The sequence below is a fragment of the Sinohyriopsis cumingii genome, chromosome 3, assembly GCF_028554795.1.
Source record: "Sinohyriopsis cumingii isolate HCF-2022 chromosome 3, ASM2855479v2, whole genome shotgun sequence".
In the NCBI taxonomy this organism is placed as follows: domain Eukaryota; kingdom Metazoa; phylum Mollusca; class Bivalvia; order Unionida; family Unionidae; genus Sinohyriopsis; species Sinohyriopsis cumingii.
In genome coordinates this window covers 118,596,004-118,617,315 of record NC_142963.1, presented here as the reverse complement: position 1 = coordinate 118,617,315, position 21,312 = coordinate 118,596,004, and the positions used below count along the sequence as shown (strand labels likewise).

General features: G+C 34.1%; 1 protein-coding gene and 1 pseudogene across 3 annotated transcripts in view; both read right to left on the bottom strand.

Moving 5' to 3' along the window:
• Positions 1-21,312, bottom strand: part of LOC149803680 (G protein-activated inward rectifier potassium channel 2-like) — a 208,860-nt gene that overhangs the window by 117,958 nt on the left and 69,590 nt on the right. For all 3 annotated transcript variants that reach the window (XM_089953455.1, XM_089953456.1, XM_089953457.1), the window contains one exon: positions 21,136-21,214. The gene's annotated coding sequence lies outside the window, so the exon portion shown is untranslated. The remainder of the gene's footprint in view (positions 1-21,135; positions 21,215-21,312) is intronic.
• On the bottom strand, positions 570-17,942 carry LOC149803681 (uncharacterized; annotated as a pseudogene).

Here is a 21,312-nt window from a genome sequence, read left to right as displayed (position 1 = left end):
CATTAGACCTCCATGGCAGTGCAATCTTAAAAAGGAAGCATGAATATTATTTTCAAGTACAAGGACAAATGGCCATTACGAGCAAGCATTGGTGTGATTTTGTGGTTTGGACTTTGAAGTAACCACCATCTATTCAACGCATTCCATTCAATTTAGAATTCTGGAATATTATGGTAGAAAACTAAATTCTTTCTACTTGAAAGAAATTATTTCTGAAATGTACATAACACGTGTGCTTCGAGGTGTTCCTCTCAACTAGTCGGTCAGTGATAACGAGAAAGAGATATAAAGTGATTGTCAAATTGATGACATAAGGTGACATTTCAAGTAATTTATCGACTCAATGAGATTTTAATAAAAGGCTACACAACAATATGGACTGAAGAATTTAATGTTTTCTTTATTAAAACTGCAGTTGACATGTTTACTAAATGAGTTTTAAATATCTGTTGTTATACAGGCAGGTGTTTTTAAAAGTCAAAATTATTGCCATAAACATTTTGAAAGGAATGTCATGCATATGGTCATAACAGACTGCTGTAATACATCTAAATTAAAGTATTATAATGCTAATTTGCTTTACAAAGTGGTGGCTGTAAATTGGTTAATTGTGTATATATCTTCCATATCTTTGTTGCTTGTTGTGACATATTTAAGGGCATAACAAATTTGAGAATATTAATTTTTTTTATCCTTTCCATCCGTCTCTCAACATGGATACGAAGATGTGCAATTGTTCGTGTTTGTTGCACTTCCCTTTTGGAGAACTGTTTTTTCTTTTGTTTAAACAGAGGCATGATGAGATGGACACCTCCTGGGGTTGTCACTAAAATAAGGAATCCTTTGTCTGCCATAATGGCATCTCCAGGTTCACACATGTCAACCAGGGCACTGTCTTTAGTAATTTGTTTGTCGCTTGCACTCCCTGTCCAACAAATCTTATACAAATGTTCAGCCCAGCTGGGCTAATTCCAGTTAGCCCTTTCTATGTCATATGTGATTTGTAATCACTGTACATCAAAGATCTGTCCTGCAAGGATCTCGGTGTTTCTGTGCGTAACTCTGTACAGTCAATTATCACCCTACAATTTGGATATTTTTCCTTGAAACAAAGTGGCATATGTTCATCAACAGCACGTCTTGAAGGCCATTGGATTTGAAAACCTAACTGTATATACAAATAATCAATCCACTTATTAAAAATCATTTCACATGTCAATGTTCCAATGTTAAATCGATCTGCTAAATCTTCCAGTAAGGGGCCGACAATTTAGTACGTACACATTGAGTTTTTTTATATATAACCCAAATGCATATGCTTGCATTGGGGGGGGGGTCTACTGATAATGTACGTACGTATAGGAAATGGGTGTGGGGGTGTGGTGCGAAACCTTGATAATAATATGTCTAATACGTAACATGTTCAACTGGGTTGAGTCGGCGTTTGAATTTTAGTGGACACTAGACAAACTTTTTAAAGGTATGCAACTTATTTCTTTGATGCAACCAGACATTCAACATCGGTGGACTATCTGTTTTATTAAACACATTAATATTATTAATCCTTGATTGTTTCTGCATGGATTAAATATAAGCCGTTCTATAGATTTCAGGGGGTCGGGGGGTCAAGCGTACGCACATTGGGGTATGTGTAAAAAAGTATGCATGTGTACGGGGGGGGAGAGGGGTCAATCATTGCGTGATTTTTGCGTATGTACTAAATGGATGGCCCCTAACAAGCCTTGTCTCAATTGCATCAAGACAGGAAAGAATTCATATATCAGACACAAGTGTCTTGGACGTCCCTTTCCACTTGTAGCACCATAAGAAGCTATCTGACTTGTAGCATTATCCTTAATTTCATCAAATAATGCTTTGAAAGTAGCTGAATTCGGAACTCCAGTATAAAATAGCATTTTTTGTTCATCATTTTCAATATCCTCAAATGTTAAAACAGGGGAATTAACCTATATCCTGCAAACTACAGTTGTCACTTTCTTAATAGGGGTGCCATATTCAGGTGACATTTCATTAAAATCACACTGTGTAGAAACATCTATCCTCAGTACAGTATTGGTTTGTGTGTTGATTGGTTCTTAATATGACTGGCAGCAATATTTTTTTAATGTATTGGTCCAAAATACTCATGTAAATGTATAGTGTTCAGAGGCGATTCAGTTTTTACTATCAATGGTTCTGAAATATTATTTGAATCATCCTCATCATCATTCTGTTGTTCGGCAATGTCACCTTGTTCCACATCTTCACTTAGTTGAAAGCCACTATTGGCAAGTTCCAAGGTTTCACTCTCCAGATTCGGAAATTAAATAATTATACAAATATAAACATAACAGTTAAGTAATATTTACATATAAATGGGATTGTGTAGCATGCACCTGTAGACATTACAGTGTCAATGGCAACAGCAGATTTAAAGACAACAGTGTATAAAGGTCATTACAACATCAAATTAAACTAAATGCAATAGCAGACAGGAGTACACTTAATAAGTTAAATATGGAATATGACTATTTGTTTAAAAGCATACACAATGCTATTGATTACAGCTGATTAGAAACCACAGAATAAGAATAAATCCTACCCAACATCACGTTTAAAATGGATGGAGCCTAACAGTACTCAGTGTAGCCACTTACCGACGTTTGAAACACCTTGTTTGGGGAAACTGAAGGTACTGGATGCTCTTTTGATGGCCCAGTTCTATTCCCAAAATGATTGGAACACATTTGGCTGTTAGCTGTGCAAGTGAAATCTTTCCGTACTAGCCCTGACTGCTGAAGCCAAACTCTACATAGTTTACATCTTGCAGGAAATCTGTGCAATGATATTGTTTTCCATCTACTTCCTTCCCTCTGAAATTGCTATAAATGCAACAATACTTGTGGGTTTTTGCTACAGGCATTCTTTGACAGCTGATGAATGGGTAGCCCATGGATGTTGAAGCAGCAGCTAATGCATGTGCAAAAGATGCATTGAAGAGTTCCTACTAGGGGAGACAACAACCCTTACTGAAAAGGCCTATAGAGTAGGACTGTGTGTAACAGACTTAATATAAATCAGTGCTAACAAGTTTCTCTTAACAGTCAAACATTTAATTTAATTATCCAATTGTTCTGAAGTGTATGAATGTTCTTAGTATATGTAGATATAAACTGCTTAAAATAGAGTTGGTTAGTCACTGTTAAATTTGGAATTAACACATAAGGATACATTTTACAAGTTATTTCCCATTTAATATAATATTTTTGGAAATTCTAATATATACCTTAAAGATCGCAGAAGAGTGTGTGTTGAGAGTGGATATATGGCTTTATTTGGATTATATGACTTTGATTTTGTGCACTCTGGTATGTAAACTAGGGTAAAATAAATGGTTTGCAATTAACACAATCAGACTAAGTTTAGCTCCAGAAAAGGTCTTCAGGGAATCTCTCTGAAGTATGCTAGGATTGGTTATAAGTTAGGGTCAAAGATATTGCAGGGACTCGGCATATAGGGTCAAATTAAATGTGGAAAAGAAAAACCCTCTCGGTTGTGACTAATTCCCCTTAGCGTGGTTACATCGGAATAGATGGTACAAAACTCTCCTCAAAAGATACGGGACACAATTTCATTTAGGACCAAGTAGACATCATACTTTTTAACTAAACACACCATGTCAGTATGACTTTCTGTTCATGACAAATAGTGAGAACAAAATTTTCAAGCTGACTGTTATGGTGGTAATATAGAATGTCAGACTGGTACCAGTTTCATTAAGGACGAATCAGAGAACATAAAAAGCCATTTTAGTGAATGTCAGACTGGTACCAGTTTCATTAAAGACAAATCAGAGAACATAGAAATCCTTTTTTAGTGAAGAACCCCAATTAGATATGACTATCTGTTCATAAGGAGTAGTGATAACAAGATTTTCAAGACTGCCCCTGTCATGGTCATACTGGATGTCTGAGTGACACAACTTTCATTTAGGAGCAAAAGGATTTTGGCATCAATGCATATGTAAAGTTTCATATAAGTTCTCAACGCAGTTTAAAAGAGGTGGCAATAATAAATTTGTTTTATGATGAGGGAGATCAGACAACAATCCATCCCACAGACTCTTCAGGTCTATGACCAGTAGCAGGAATAATTAAAAACATTTACCAGCATATGTCCTTTAAGAAATAAATAGAAACAGTTTAAAACATCATCTTTTATTTTGACTGAAGTCTATAACTGTGATTGCTTTTCTAACAAGAAGTCAAAGTAACCATTGGTCTCTTTATTGCAGATGATGAACAAAATATGTTGCCTAAATACTGAAGAATCTTTGTTTGCAAAAGGTCACAAGTTTTTCACATTGTATTTATAGATCTGAATGGTACTGATTGGTAGGATGAAGCTTCATCTCAGTGACTTCACCTTGACATAAATTACTGTGATACATGTACCTAATTAACTAACGATAGCATATCTGTGCAAATAGACTTGTAACAAGAATAAATTTACATCTTTCATCTAATTAATAGCTACTCTAAATTTACTAATTCTATTTCTCTGTCCACAGGGCATGTGACGAGTACAATTAATGTACCTGAAGTCTGATAATTTGACAATAACAGCAATGGTATTACACTGATCATGTCCCTTAGCACTAGTAGGACTTGTCTGAGGGGAACATTAAACACACCTGTCGTTAAGACTGGCAAAGCTGACATTACCAATATAAAGCTAATCATAATTTAGCAGGTATGTAAATGATTTTTAAAATGATGAAGAAAAAAAAGAAGAAAAATATAATGTAAGGGATTTAGATCAGCAAGGAAAATTTTGAAATCTCACCCTCCTGCACCATCCTGAAAGATCTCAGGTTATAATGGCTAGCTTTTGGTTCATGTTTGCCATATATTTATTTTGCAACATCAAGACTTTATTTTCTCACCACAACAGCAAGCCAGCTGCCAAAGCATGGTTATATTATGTGATCTGAAAAAATAGCTATTTTACAGAAGATGTTTATCAAGTCACATTGACTCTGACATTTGGCCTTGTTTTAAACCCCAATTTATAGGTTTCTTATTAGTAATTCATGTTTATAAGTCTACTTAGGGTCATGGTTTAGAAATGAATTGACTTTGCACAAACCATTTTTCTTCAGTGAGTCACCATGACTCTGACTTCTGACCTTTTATGCCCAAAATCAGATGCAAACAGGAAAAATTGACTTTTAAATAAATTTTACGCAAACGTTGATGCTGGACAGACAGACAAAATGAAACATGTTAAAACATGTCAAAAAGACTGTTCTTGTCATCTGTGTTATGCAGATTTAACTTGTGCGTTAGCATAATTGAGGGTAGGAGTTTGGACTAGGTGGCTAATGTCTTTTTTTTTTATAAACAATATATTACATAGCTAAATCTGGTCCAAGACATTAGATTATATATTAAGGTCATTATTACTTGGAGTTAAACATCTTTATGTGGCCTTTTGACCGTAGATGCTTCTCAAAGAGATCTTGTTTAAGAATTTGATGGAAAAATTACCCTCACCTTGGTTCTGTTATTGTGTTTTGGTTTTTTTATAGAAGGGAGAAGTTAACATAATTGAATTCTATTTTCATATCTTAACATCAGTTTTTAGAGGCATCAATTTGATCTGTGTTTCAGCTAATATTTAAAAGGTGTTATTTATTTAAATTACTCATTTCAATTACAAAGTGTTCATTGATTTAGGACAAAAAAATTATTTTGGAATCATTGTAAATTCATTAAAGGACATTTTGGATTGTATCACTATGATACATCAATTCCATTGACACATCACATTAGCACATTTGAGACTAACTGGCACATAAACACATTCAATATCAGAATTCATTTGGAAAACTTTGGAAGTCTTTCAATGTACTCCATAATTTTGGACTTGTCACAGAACATTTGCGTCTATTTAGGATTTAATTCACAATACTGCAAGTGCTTTTAAATTTTCACTATCTATTCAAGGGAAACAAACTGTTGAATTTTACAAAACTTGTTGGTTTTCATTCTTTTCTGTTGCTAAAATAGTTTAAGACCATAGAGTTGTAACATCTGTAAGCCATTAACTTCTTTTTCACAATATCTTGAACAAGACAACAGCCACAGATTGCTATTAACACATTTGTTTATGCAAATATAAGCTGATATTTGTGAAACAAGCCTCACACTGTCAATTCAAAGACTATTTCTAGTAATATGCATATAGCTTCTTGATAAAACACAAGTCTTCAAGTGTCCTCATTTATGCAGAGATAACTGTTAATTTGTACCTGCTTTATGTCCAATTAGTCATCTATGAAAAGACCACTCATGATTAGCTGGTCTTTATACATGTGTAGATAGAGATTAAAACAAACATTTGATCTAATGGAAAGATAAGACAGCTTGGCTAAAAGGTTATGCAAGCCTGTCAAAGAATGAACTTGTTTAGTTTCATAATGATTACTCCAAAGTATGAAGAAAATCCATCGTGCGGCTTAGAAAATATAAACAAATGATGAAACTTAAACTGAAACCTTAATACAAATTTTCTGTGACTATGATGGTCACCTCAAGTTTTAAAACAATGCAGAAATGTCACAGAATGAACTGTCCTTGGTTCATATTGATTCAAAACAAGGATGAAAAAAAAAATCATCAATGGTTTACGAAATAGTACCAAACAAAAAAAGTGATCAAAACCATATTGAAATTTTTCAACAACCATGACCTTCACCCCAAGATCAAAGCATGTCACAAAATGAATAGTCTTAGCTTCATTCAATATGAATCAAAGTACAAAGAAATCCTTCAAGGGATTCAGGATATATAAGCAAATTAAACTACTTTCATGCCTAAACACCAATTTCTATCATTATGACCTTGACCCCAAAGTCAAAGAGGCAAGCAACCCAGTTATAGTTTGAATTGTCATAATGACTCATGCCTTAATGAGGTTTAAATATGTAAGTAACTGAAAATACCTATGTACATATGCTGATGACATATGACTAAGCTATGTCTACCATCAATTTTCTGTTTGGAAATGTAGCAAATTTTTGTGCTTCTTTTATTCAAATTTTGATTTCAAGTTATTATCTAAAGACTAATATAAGCAGTAGCTAGTTGTCTTGGGACCACATAACACTTTTTGTGTCTCAAAACCCCCTAACATATTCTCTGGAAAGTTGACTGGTATGCCATCACATCAACATGCTTGGATGACTGGTTGGGTTGGGTGGGGTGGGGTGCGGTCATTCTTTTCCCATATCTACTCACAGTAATAAAGCAAAGCAAATTCCATATTCAAAAGTCACATGGGTTGTAGTTGGAATGTCACTCAGTTCATTAGCACATGAAAATAGTTGCATCTAAAAGTACTTCAAATGATATAAATACTTTACTTGACTGTGACAACAACTAGTTGCCTGAAGACAGGCTTTTAGAGTGGATACCTGAGACACTTTTAAATGTATGACTGATTTTTAACCAATTCCAAAGATTTCCCAACTTCTGAAGTCTTCAAAAGAACTGGGAAAATAAAAATGATCTATTATTCTCAATTACAAATGATCCAAAGTAATCAAACCAAGAGTCAGAACTATTTGCTACAGTCAAAGCAATCAAGATAATCGATTTGTTAACACTATCATATTCAGAATTTGCAAAAGGCTGCTGACAAAATCTAAGGTTCTTTTCAACATCCCAGGTAATGAAGTATCTGTGTTTTGGAGGTCAAGTATAAAAAATTCCCCGCATTACTCCACTAATCTGATTATTGGTATTTAGTTCTGAATTCCCCTATACAAGCCAGAGTATGTGCCTGAATTCCCCATACAAGCCAGAGTATGTGCCTGAATTCCCCATACAAGCTAGAGTATGTGCCTGAATTCCCCATACAAGCCAGAGTATGTGCCTAATTCCCCATACAAGCCAGAGTATGTGCCTAATTCCCCATACAAGCCAGAGTATGTGCCTAATTCCCCATACAAGCCAGAGTATGTGCCTGCAGTGATCAAAGAGTATTTATGACACTATATGAGGTCCACTGTCTATAAAGAAAAACAATTTAGATATAACCTGGTTAACTGCTGGTTTTACTCTAATTAGCCTTATATTTACTACTCAGCAAAACCTTTTCCATACAAAGTTGCAGTGTTTATCTGCAGACTGCTTCCCTAAGTCTATAACTGATGCAGCCTAGCAGAGACTTTTGGTAAAGCAGTGGATGGATTTTCCAGCTGTAACAAAGCTAGAGCAGATTTCTGCACTTTGAGAGAAGAACTGGAATCTGCCAGATTCTTTGTACTTAGTACTGGAAACCAAAACCAAGATAGCCAAAAGGGAAGAACTATTATTGACCATTGTACCTAATGTAGCATAATTTTTGTCAAAATTCTGGGTAGGACCCTGAAATAAGGAAAAATATAGGATGAAAACACTCCACAGGACAACAAATGAGCATCAACTGTCAGAATCTCTGGATCCTGGGAAATTCAAACAAGAAACAAATGTTTGGCTGAAAAAGTATTCTGCACAGTCTATCTGCTATTTTTTAGGACATGGTTACTCTATTTTGTATGTTATTTTTGATGTTAGTATGGCATTTGATATGGTCAATTGCTGGATTCTATTTAAAATGTTATCTGACAATCAAATATCTGTCGACACAGTTTATATCCAAGTTAAATGATTTGAACAACAACAGTACTATGTGCACTGGAGAGCTACAGTATCCAATTCCTCCATTTAGCAAATGAGTTTGGGCAGGTGGTTTCCTTTCTTTCCTTGCTATTTAATATATGCAGTCAGACAATTTAAACTGTCATCTGTGTCAGCGTCACATGGGACTACATTTGCCACCAGATGTTTTATTTCTTAACAATTTAGTTTTTGCTGATGATATGTCATTCATAAGTCCTTCTATTACAAGTTTATGGAAATTAATAAAGATATGTGAACATTATACTCTTGAGACTGATTTCATATATAATACACAAAATTTGGTATATTGTTTTTCAATCAGTTCCTTTCAAACTATATACACCATCTCTTCCTATTGTACTTCTTAACAACCATACTCATGCATATATCTACAGTTATACATATCTGGGTCATTTTAAATAATCCAATCAGTCAGATGATGAAATTATGATGAGACATCACGGACTTTGTGTACTCAGACAAACATGCTTTTGCATAAATTTAGAAGTTGTTTTTGAAATTAAGAATTAAATTATTCAAATCTTATTGCTGCACAATGTAATGTGCTCCTCTGAGGAAAAAACTTTTATAAAATTAAAATTAGCTATTGTTTACAACAACAGTCTTACTGACAGCTGCCTCGCTTGGCACTCAGCATTAAGTGTTTAGTGCAAAGGACTGGTTGGCCTGGTGTCAGATAATGTGGCTGTGTGGGACATGATGCTACATGTCTGTGGCATGATGCCCCAGTGCTAGACATCACTATGAACTCACACACTGAAGACACTGTAGCAATATGGCTGAAATTTTTTTAAAGCTAAGTTCAAAATCTAAATCACACATATACACATAACAATAGTTTTCATTTACTATTAAGTTTCCCAGTTGAATCAGTGCCTTTACAATGTAGATTAAAATCTATTTAGTTTTGAAGTATTAATGATCAAATACATGTTATAAATAACAAGAATATCCAACAGTAAGAATGGTATCTTGAAATGTCTGTAGAACTATGATATTTCATTCTTGGATTGTAGATAGATGGAACAGATTACTATCTGAATGTCTTACATTTTTCCTTAACAATGAGAGACATGCAGCAGATGTACATATCTTCATATCTGCACATAAGACATCTATGATTTTTAATTAAAAGATACATTTAAATTTTAATTTAGACGATAGATCATGCAGTCTGAAATAAAAAATTCTTATCTTCTTATTAAAAAATCTTTGGATTAATAATAATAAAAATAATAATAATAATAATAAAGACTTTATTTGCAGAGATTGACTTGGTTAAAAATAAAAACTAAACCACCCTGAGGGTCCCTCTTTTATGCACAAAGTTTGGTCCAGATCTGTGCTGCATAAGTAATTTTATTGTGTGCAAACTGTTCATCTTCTGTCATAGTGACATTGACCCTTGATTGTTTGACTCCAAAAATGATAGGTTTCCTTCTTTCCAAGTGCAAGCCATCCTAAAATCTTGGTCCAGGTTTGAGATGTACAACTAATATTTCTACGTGGAAACCATTTTTTTTCCCTTAAGTTACACTGACCTTGACTTTTGACATTTTGATCCCAAAATGGATAGGCTTCTTCCTAACCCCCAAAATAGATCAGTTTCTTCCGTACCCCATTTATGGAAACCATTCTTCTTTTTTTAGTCAATCACCTTGACCTTTGTCATTTTGACCCCAAAACATAAGGTTTTTCCTTACTCCAAGCACAAGTTATCTACAAACTTTGTAACTATCAATGATGCTAATTCAAAATATTGTGCAGAAACCATTTTTCTTTTTCCAGTCAGTGACCTAAACATCTGACCCCACATGGGCAAGCTTCATTATGACCATAAGTGAAATCAAACCAAATTTTTGTCAAAGTATGTGATATAGAACAAAAGTAAATCTGCAGAACCATTTTGTCTTCTTTCAGTTATTGTCATCTTGACCTTTAACCATCGGGGACCTGAGTGGCCAAGTGGTCTAAAGCGCTCTCTGTTACGGATCACTGCCATCTTACCTCTGTCTGTGTGGGTTCGAGTCTTGGGTTCAGCTAATGTGGGTATGTAAGAAAGCTTGCCAGTAGCTTCTCCTGAGTCGGTGGTTCTTTCCCGGGTTCTTCCTCCACCATTAATACTGGCCGCCATGTATAGCCTATCGTGTGCTGAAAAATGGCCTTGAACCCTACAACAACAACAACCTTTAACCATCTAATCCCAAAACCAAAAGGATTCCTCCTTGCCATAAATGCAAGCTTTCCACATACATTTTAACTACATACTGTATAATCCTCACTCTAAGTAATACCCCCTCCCATTTTTAAGAACATATTTTTTTTTAAAAAGCAGTTTAAAATGTATGTTTTTCAATACCCATCTGCTTTAGATTTATGATTACAACAAAATGCTGCAGCAGTTTCGATTGATCACACTGTTACAATGTATATATCAATGTATGAATTACTAAAGTCACAAGCACACATGTGGTGTTAAACATGATGCAATAGCTACTTCAACCAGCTTTTGAGTGGGAAAATGTGTTGATTGATTGATTATTTTAACTGTGCTGATATTTACAATGTCTGAATTCAGTAGCAGAAACAACCCTCAGATGTACATGTTGTCATTATAAAAGAACAACTTTAGCTTTCATTTCTGTACTCTAATAAACTCTAAGGTGTATTTTTTATTTTTTATTTCAGACTGTTTAATTCAAAACTTTATTTGTAAAATCTGTGCTTTTTTGGATTTTGTTTTTTTCTTCTTTGTTTTGTTTTTAATACCCATATTTTGCCGGGGGGGGGATAACTCTGTAACCACAACATCATTCCCAATAGTCAACAGTATGGGTTACTTCCCTTATTCTAATTTCAAGAGAGATATCTGGTATATATAAGGCACAAAAAATAAATTTAAAAAAATGCAAAAAAATAAATTTATATCAATTGAATACTATTTCATAATAAAACTCAATGGACATCTCAATAATTTAAATCTATTAACCAAGTTTACCACAATCTTATAAAAAATATTGCCTCCAGAGTGGTTGCAAGCTGTCAAATGCAAGATCACCTCATTAATATATATATATATATATATATATATATATATATATATATATATATATATATATATATATATATATATATATATATATATATGTATGTATGTATGTATGTATGTATGTATGTATGTATGTATGTATGTATGTATATCTTACTAAATTAATAAAGATCTTATCTAGGTGTTCTAATTATTTTATTGCCTTGAAGGGAGGCTGTGCCGTAGTGCAGTTACGTTTGTTATACTACAGATAATCTGCGGTCACCTTGCAGTAGGAAAGATGTTAGTGTTCTTAATTTCCTGATTTAGGATTTTGGTGCTCCAGTGACGACTATTTCATTTTTTTAAATTTTTTTTTAATACCAGACCAAAAAACCCAGAATATATACGTTGGTCTAAAACGCCAAAGACCATCAGGCCCCGCTGCACAAGGCAACAAAGTCTAACAAAATAAGAAAAATAATGCCTGTAAAGTGATCCAAACCCCAAGAACCATCAGGCCCAGCTGCACAAAGTGGCACACCATCAAGCCAAGGAAAGCTTAAATAACCATACATAAAAGGGTGAACCAAAACCAAGAACCACCCCACCCTAATTAGACACAAAAGATACAGTTTAAATAACCCTACAGACTATCACTAAGCGGTCACTGGGAAGGTACTATCTTTAATAAAAAGGGCACAGAATATATCTCCAAAAATCTGTTAAGATGACAATTCATTAACCTTTTGGCAAGGGAGTCAAAAATTTATGCCCTGGATAAACCAAGGTGCCTTCCTAGAGCGCAGGCTCCTCTCTGACCAAACATTCTTCCTCGCCACCACCGGACATTACATTAATAAACGTGCATAGTGCATATTATATACATGAATGGAGAGGCACTTTTTTCTCTCTTCATGAACAATTAATAAACCCTCCACATGGGAATAAAAACCTAGGTGTCCTGATGTGATGTCATAGTGGCGACTGATCGCTACTGGCATCACATACTGCTTGGTCGACACCTAGCGCAGCTAATGCAGACTTAATTGCTACCTTTAACTCGAGTGTGTGCTGGGTCTATCCCCACTCCAGTAGAGCCTTACATTCAGGTCGCTAGGGTCTATGAAGCCAGTCATATTGACCCAAGACCTGACGGTTCTAATTCCTTCCTCCAGGAAATAGTCCGCTTATGGACATTAACCAGACGTACATGTCCCTATGGGCCAAAACGTCAATAATTTAAATGATGATGATGATGATGATGATGATGACGATGATTAATAAAGAAAAATGTGCAAACAAATCCCAAAATATCTGACAATATATTGTTTTAAAAAAAGAATCCTAGAATGATTATGTTGGCATGTACTAGTTTTTTAGCAATATGTATCATATGTCAGGAGTAACATATATACTTACTTAGAAAAGTCAAACTGCAAGCAGCAAAGATCCTGATCTACTGTAGCATAATGCACCTGCAGATCATGGTCTCTGCTGTTTCTTCTACAGATTAATCATAACATAATTTCACAGACCCAGATCTGCTACAGCATTATGCAATGGCAGAACTGGGTCTGTACACTTCGCAGTTGGACTGTTAAAAGTGAGTACAGATGGTATCTGACTCGCTGTCTACCACACAGTGAATGGAATTCATACACATTAAAAATAAACAAAATGTGTGAAAATCTCATATCATATTTTTAAGCCCTAATTTTATTTCTACATTAAATCTCCCCTATATTCAACACCCTACCAACTTTCAGTTATAAAATATGTTAATAAAATTTTGCTGGAGATGAAATTTTTCAAAGTGCAACTGGTCAGATTTTCATCACATTCCATCCTAAGAATTCAGGTTCAAATCTCCATATAAAAATAGGTGTAGAAAATTCATTTGAAGGAACAGGGAGGACAAGGCAAAAATAGTGAATTTTGGCTATTTCTGGTGTTCACAACTAGATTCAAATGGGTGCTGAATAAAAACAACTTGCAAATACCATAAAATCGCCAGATACACTGGTCAAGAATTTTATTTTGGATCATATAAGAAGAAAAAAGCTGTTGTTTCTGGCAATTTTCACTGCAAGAACTGATCGTGATGTGACAACATACATGTCAGAAAGTGAAATCCTGTAAAAACAATAGAAAATGACCTTATAGGCTGTAGAACAGTATTACATTCTTTTTATTACTTTAGATTGTTGTTGTTTGTTTTTGTAATTGTGTAACTGAAGGCCTTCATCTGCCTTTCTCAAAATGAAATGTAAGAAAATCTGACTAAATTTGTTAACTTTTCTCATGAACATTTCTGGTATATATTTTTGCTTTCTCAAACTAGTAACCATGGTTTCATATTGACTATCATGGGGTAAGAGTTACACAAAATGTATACACTGATTTATACGAATGTGTCAGAGACATCAAGGATGAATTTTCTGTTGATAGAGCTGTTTATGGTTTGTACCATATGGCAGATCAAACAGCTGGATTCTAAGAAATGTCCTAACCAAAATATCACTCTTATCTCAGATACATTGTTTATGATGCACGGATGGATGACACATAAGAACAAGTTAAATCGCTTAAGTTTGAGGGCCGAAAAGAGGCAAGAAGGTAGGGAGGTTGGAGAAGGAAAAAAGCGAAGGGACTGAGAAGAACAGTCACAGTAAAGCTGGAGTGAACCGGAAATAAGCAGGTTATGAAGTTGTACAAGGTAATGACTTCGGTTGTTCACTCGATTCTATGATGAAACAATCCTATCATTTAAAACAGATTGGCCATATTTATATAAATATATTTGTGTCTGAAATTCGCTGAATGATTTATTTAAAAAAGAAGTGTATCTACCTAATTTAATGTATTATCACAGTTGTTTATGTATCTGATTAAATTGTTGGTTTTCATGTATGGGGACTCGTGTCATTCTGTTCTTTATATCTGCTCAGATCTCTGTTTATTCCATCTGTAAGTTTTACACTTTATATTAATATTTACTCGATCCAGGCAACAATACCAAGGACGATCACCCTCTAGATAATGATAGCCAAATAAAGCGGACACCTTGTAAGTGATAATTGTGTAACTGCTGGTAACACATGCAATTCCTCATGGACAAACCCATGCTTGGATCCCATTGCAAGATAATATATATTTCTGTTGCTGCAGCGGCTAAACATGAGATTGTATATTGGTCAAAATCAAAGGCATGTACAAATATCTTATAATGGCATTGTGTCCGAATATGGTTTCATGCAGCCCGACTACTAAACAGTGCTTGAACAGGTGTTGTGTACCACATATAGGTGTTGCTGATTTTTTTTTTATTGCTTTAGCAGGTTTCATTAAAATCATGCATGTAACTTAATTGTTCAAATCAGTTATGACACAGGTTAGTTTAACTAGTTCATTACAAGTAACGCAAGACAAATTAATGGCAAACGTTGATTATAAAACATGTCCATGGACATCTATGGATGCTCGAATAAAAAAATTCAAGTGCAAGAAACCACTGACACATCAGCATTTGTCACTAAAAATGACTGAACAAATTTAATAAATCCTGCCTGCGTTACCCAGATGAAGTTGCTGTGTTTCAAAATCCAATAAAAAAGTTGATGACAAGGATGCACAAAGGATAAGGACAAGAATGCACAAATTAAATTACCCTGCTCAGGAATGTATATAATAAAAATGTAAAGGTATTCACCAGTGTGTGCATTAACTTCCATGAACTCAATAAAGCTGCCAAATTAGCAGAAATACATGCTCAAATTTAACCATTTACAGGTGTTATTGCTACCCTGAGAAATGATGTGGATCGACTACTTGTAAAGGTGTAGATCTCTCGAGTACAGTTACATATGGAACAGCCATCTTGACAAAACAGTATAACAAAATCAAGAACACAGCTTAACATGATGGTAGTTATCAAATTTCATTTTTTGTGGCACAAATCAATATACTTACTACTTTCATATGGAGACCTGCCACCAACTGACTGTGATCGATGATATAAGAGTCTTATGTGGGAAGGGCATAATCAGGGTATAATTACTGGTCGATAATTTCAGTGGATCTGGATAAGTATTTAAAGTTGCGGATTTTATCAGGTGTATTTTAACTGCTGCTGTTTATTTATCGCAGCATTATCCATTATTTTTTTAAAATTAAGATCATCGATATAATCCTAAGTTTCATGAACAAGTTTTTAGTAGTTTTAGTTTTAGTACATTATGTCTTGTAATGAATTCCATTTAGCACTGTAAAGTTCACAAATACATTCTTAATGTAGCTGCTGAGATTTTTTTAGTATCTCAATCCTGACCATTTTGATTTGCCATCACTGTTTTCTCTCCAATTCTTTCATGTTCACCATATATAATGTGTGATATTAATATTATTCAACTGTTATTGTTGTTTTGTAAAAAGGTTTTAGACTTGACAAAGCATCCAGTCACCTGCCTACCCAGCCACATAGGTATATTCATGGGAAGGCCACAATTTTATTTCAGATCTGCAATCACGCACACACATACACACATTGCTACTCATCTGACTGCATATTAGACTGCTCCAGTGGCAAAGTGGTTAGAGCTTCTGCCTTGGATGTCAGAGGTTGTGGGTTCAAACCACAGCAGAGTCATACCAATGACTTATAAATATTGTACGAACAGCTGACGCACTAAGTGCTCAGCATTATGAGGTTAGTACTAGGACTGGTCGACCTAGTGTCAGGATAATGCAACTGGGTGTGACATCATGCTACATGTCTGTGGTATGATGCCCCAGTGCTAGACATCACTATAATCTGCCACAATGCAGACATCATAGCAATATGACTGAAAAATTGTTAAAGCTATTTTAAAACTCCAAAAACACACACACACACACTCTCATTGCATTTTAATGATTCTGCTGAATGTTTAAGAACAGCAAGGCTGCATTTCAAACAATATATAGTATGGGGTTTCCTTAAGCCAGAAATGGCAACTGTCAGCCAGCACCGACAGCAAATAATCGAATAGTAAATCTAAACAACAGCATTTCCTTTTTAACTTATTTAATATCACACTGAACATTTTTTATCAATATTTTCCCTAAATGAAGGATCTAACACTCAACTGACGACCAAGAAATAAAACTTCTGTATTTATAAGTGTGCAGTATTCTTCTGGCACAAAAGGGTGAATTACATAACTTTAAAAGATATCTGAATTTTTATAATTACCAAATTGCTCAGAATGAAGGTATGTAGTCAACTGTAATATAGAGACTTCTGAAGCATAAGTTTACATTTTTAAATCTGGTGTTTAATAAATAAAATAATCATAATCATATCCATCAATTAATAAAGATGAACAAAATGTTTTGTGATGTAAGATCAGCTCACTCTACAGTGTGGATCTTGCTCATCTTTGAGTTCATCCAAGATCTTGCCTTCAATTCCAGATCTGATCAATACTGGATCTGATCAATTCCAGATCAGATCAATACTGGATCAGAAACATGATCTCCAGTTGGCTATAAGAAACTGATAGCTGACTGATGAAATATTTACATGTGGGCATCATTTCAACTGCCTCAGTATGATGATATTTGATTTGGTTTTGATTTTGTGGGATCTAAAGCCATTTTTCAGCACAAGATAGGCTATACATGACAGCCATTTTATTTGGTAGTGGAAGATTCCAGGAAGATCCAGGGAAGAACAGCTGACACACGGGAATTTGCTGACAAGATTTGTCACATACCCATTTTAATTAATATTTGTTGACTGGTACTCTTAAATGTACACCAGGAATGCTCAGAGATATTTTAAATTACCTAGTATAGTCAATCTTCAAAAGAAAACAGTTACACATCCAACACGAAGAAATGTTCCTTCTTATTTAGAATTCATAATAAAAGAATTGTATTTATCTTCAATGTCACTAGAATTGCATTTACAATGTGACATGAATTGTATCTACAATGGCACTAGAACTGTCAATATAACTGAATCTATCTTCAATGACAATATAACAATCTGTCTTCAATGGCACCAGAATCTTATCTGTCTTCAATGGCACAAGAATTATATACATCTTCAATGGCACTAGAATTATATCTACAATGGCACTAGAATTGTATCTATCTTCAATGGCACCCAGAATTATATCCATCTTCAATGACACTAGAATTGTATCTACCTTCAATGGTATTAGAACTGTATCTACAATGGCACTAGAACTGTATCTACAATGGCACTAGAATTGTATCTATCTTCAATGGCACTAGAATTGTATCTAAATGGCACTAAAATTGCATCTATCTTCAATGGCACCAGAATTTTATCTATCTTCAATGGCACAATAATTATATACATCTTCAATGGCAGTAGAATTGTATCTATCTTCAATGGTACTAGAATTATATCTACAATGGCACTAGAATTGTATCTATCTAATCTTCAATGGCACCAAGAATTATATCCATCTTCAATGGCACTAGAGTTGTATCTACAATGGCACTAGAACTGTATCTATCTTCAATGGCACCCAGAATTATATCCATCCTCAATGGCACTAGAATTGTATCTACCTTCAATGGCATTAGAACTGTATCTACAACTGCACTAGAACTGTATCTACAATGGCATTAGAATTGTATCTATCTTCAATGGCACTAGAATTGTATCTAAATGGCACTAGAATTGCATCTATCTTCAAAGGCACTAGAATTGTTTCTACCTGCAATGGTACTAGAATTGTATCTATCTTCAATGGCACTAGAATTGTTTCTACTTGCAATGGCACTAGAATTGTATCTAAATGGCACTAGAATTGCATCTATCTTCAAAGGCACTAAAATTGTTTCTACTTGCAATGGTACTAGAATTGTATCTATCTTCAATGGCACTAGAATTGTATCTTCAATGGGACTAGAACTGCATCTATCCTCAATGATCTATATTTGTATCTATCTTCAAATATGGTTGAGGCTATTCCACTTAAGAGTATTTACATATGCAGGAAATGATTATGCTGCATACAATTTATATATCTTGAAATATTATTTGTATACTGAATTAGCTTTCTTCCAGTAATATCTTTTAACTGACTATTTTGCCAAACATGTTTCCTGTTTCCTCATTCTTTATGTGACATGGAAGTGGTTATACATATATATATATATATATATATATATATATATATATATATATATATATATATATATATATATATATATCACTGCAAACTGCACATTCTCAAATCTGGCCTTACATAATTGCATGACTTGGCTAATCTGGGTCTGTACAGTTTGTTTGGAGTAGAACAAACAACACAGACCCTGATCTGCAGGCACATGCAGTTTGACTTAAATTATAAGTATATATTGTATATACTTCTGTAAACCTTCTATTTTGAAGATGAATGGTCACGTATAATGCAATTTTCACTGTTTTATATACTGAATGTACTTTATAAAATTGAGCTTTTCTTGGGCTTGCATATTTTTATTTTGACATCTTAGGTGCTTACCACATATATCAATACCACTGTTCAAAGAGGTAAGCATCACTGAAGCTATATTTTTTGGGTTACTGGCATTTAAATGGTTTGCATTTTGACAATGAAACAGAATGCTTATCCCATCATTATGACTGATCTCAGTGTGTGCTAATATATTTCCTAACCAAATGGCTGAGTACCTGATGCAATAAATCTGGCACATAGCACTTGTTAGTCGGTATACACTAACTACACCTAGGTACTCAATTTAACAGGTATGTTGCATTTTGCCTCTTAAATCACTCACAGCTGTAGTGCTTAAATTACCCACAAAATGAATGATTTAAGTCCAAGCCAACCACAGACTTAAATGTAGTTTACTGGTTAACTTTGCTGTCTAAAAGTTAACATTTTTATTGTTAAGTTTTCTGAAATGTAACATATGTTTTAATTTTTTTCTAAATACAAACTTTTATCTAAAATTAAGAAAAGTCAGTTTAACAATATTTTTCCATATAAAACTGACTTTCATACAGAAAATATATAGTGGAATGCCCTTTTTTACTGAGTGGAAAAAATTAATTAATTATGAAAGAAAATACAATTTAAGTCTTAAGGTCTTGAAAGAATCATGTCCAGAAACAACTGCACACAGCTGTACTACCATCCATGAAAATTAATCTGATTTGTTGTTTGAAGTTGAAATATGTGCAGCATGCAATTCTAAGAGTTTGACTGAGAACTCTTACAAAAAGATTAGCTAACATTCTTCAGATCACAATTAGCTTCCACTGAGATCTGAGACTGACCAAAATCAGGAAATTATTCAAAACAAAAACAGTACCAAGAGTGTACTGTGTGTTTCACAACTGACTTATTTTTAAATGTCACAAGGTAGACTGATAATAAAAGGGTATGCTTCAAAGTTCAAATTTTTTACACACTGTTAAAATAGCCTTTTCTGCAAAGAACACAATATGTATAGTGTCACCTATACTTTTTGGTAACTTCACCATGAGCAGTTTGTTGAAGGTATTGATATGTAAAAACTCAAGCAGGTCAACTCTTGATAAAACTTTCAAGATTTCATGCACTAAGGAGAGTTAGTGTCTGGCGAAAGTTACACAGCTCTATCAATTATAACAAATATAACAATCTACATGAATGGGTAATGTTATACCCAAAACAAATGGAAAGTGTTCTAAAGTAGGCCATTTACATTATTCTGTTTATTATGTGTTAAAAAGGTACTTGATTGATACTTAGTGTTTTAGCCATTACATCCAAAGGGATGATTATTATTTTGTCTAAGAATGATATTTCTGGTCATTTTTGGTTTCATAATTTCAGAATCAGAATTCTTCATCTGTCAAGATTAGCAAATAATTAATATTTCTGAATCATTGGCAGGAAATTCACCATGTGTAGAAGGGCTCACTAGTCCTATACCCTATCTTAGTCACAAAGATATTGGTTCTGATACATTTTTGTAATGTAATATACAAAACTAACATCTTGGTGACCAAGATTATGGAAATCAGTGATGTAATTTCATTGGTACAAAATTTTACAAACATATGTTTAAGAAGTAAACTGGTTGAAACAAATGAAACTGTTCCATGTACTTAGTTTATTTTATTCAAACAGTGACTTACTCTGAAACTTAATGAAAGGAAGGACTGCTGTATCTGAAAGACCACTGACCATAAATCCAAACCATAAATCAAACAAAATTAAAAAAATGTGAGAACATAATACCTGGCTCAACATCAACCTGAAACAATAAAAGTCTGCAATGTATGCCTTTTATATAAATATATACACGATGGTAATTAAGTGCATTCGAATATTTATATTGACATACCTTATAAGCTGCTAACAATAGGTAGGAATGCAACCCTATTTCAACTGCATCTGGTGGTGAACTCTTTCATGAACCCCATCTGGAACAGAAATTATTCAAATTTTAACAATATCCTTTTGAACTGGCATGTGCTACCTCCATCACTGATCAGTGTCAATTTTAAAAGTCATCTCTGAG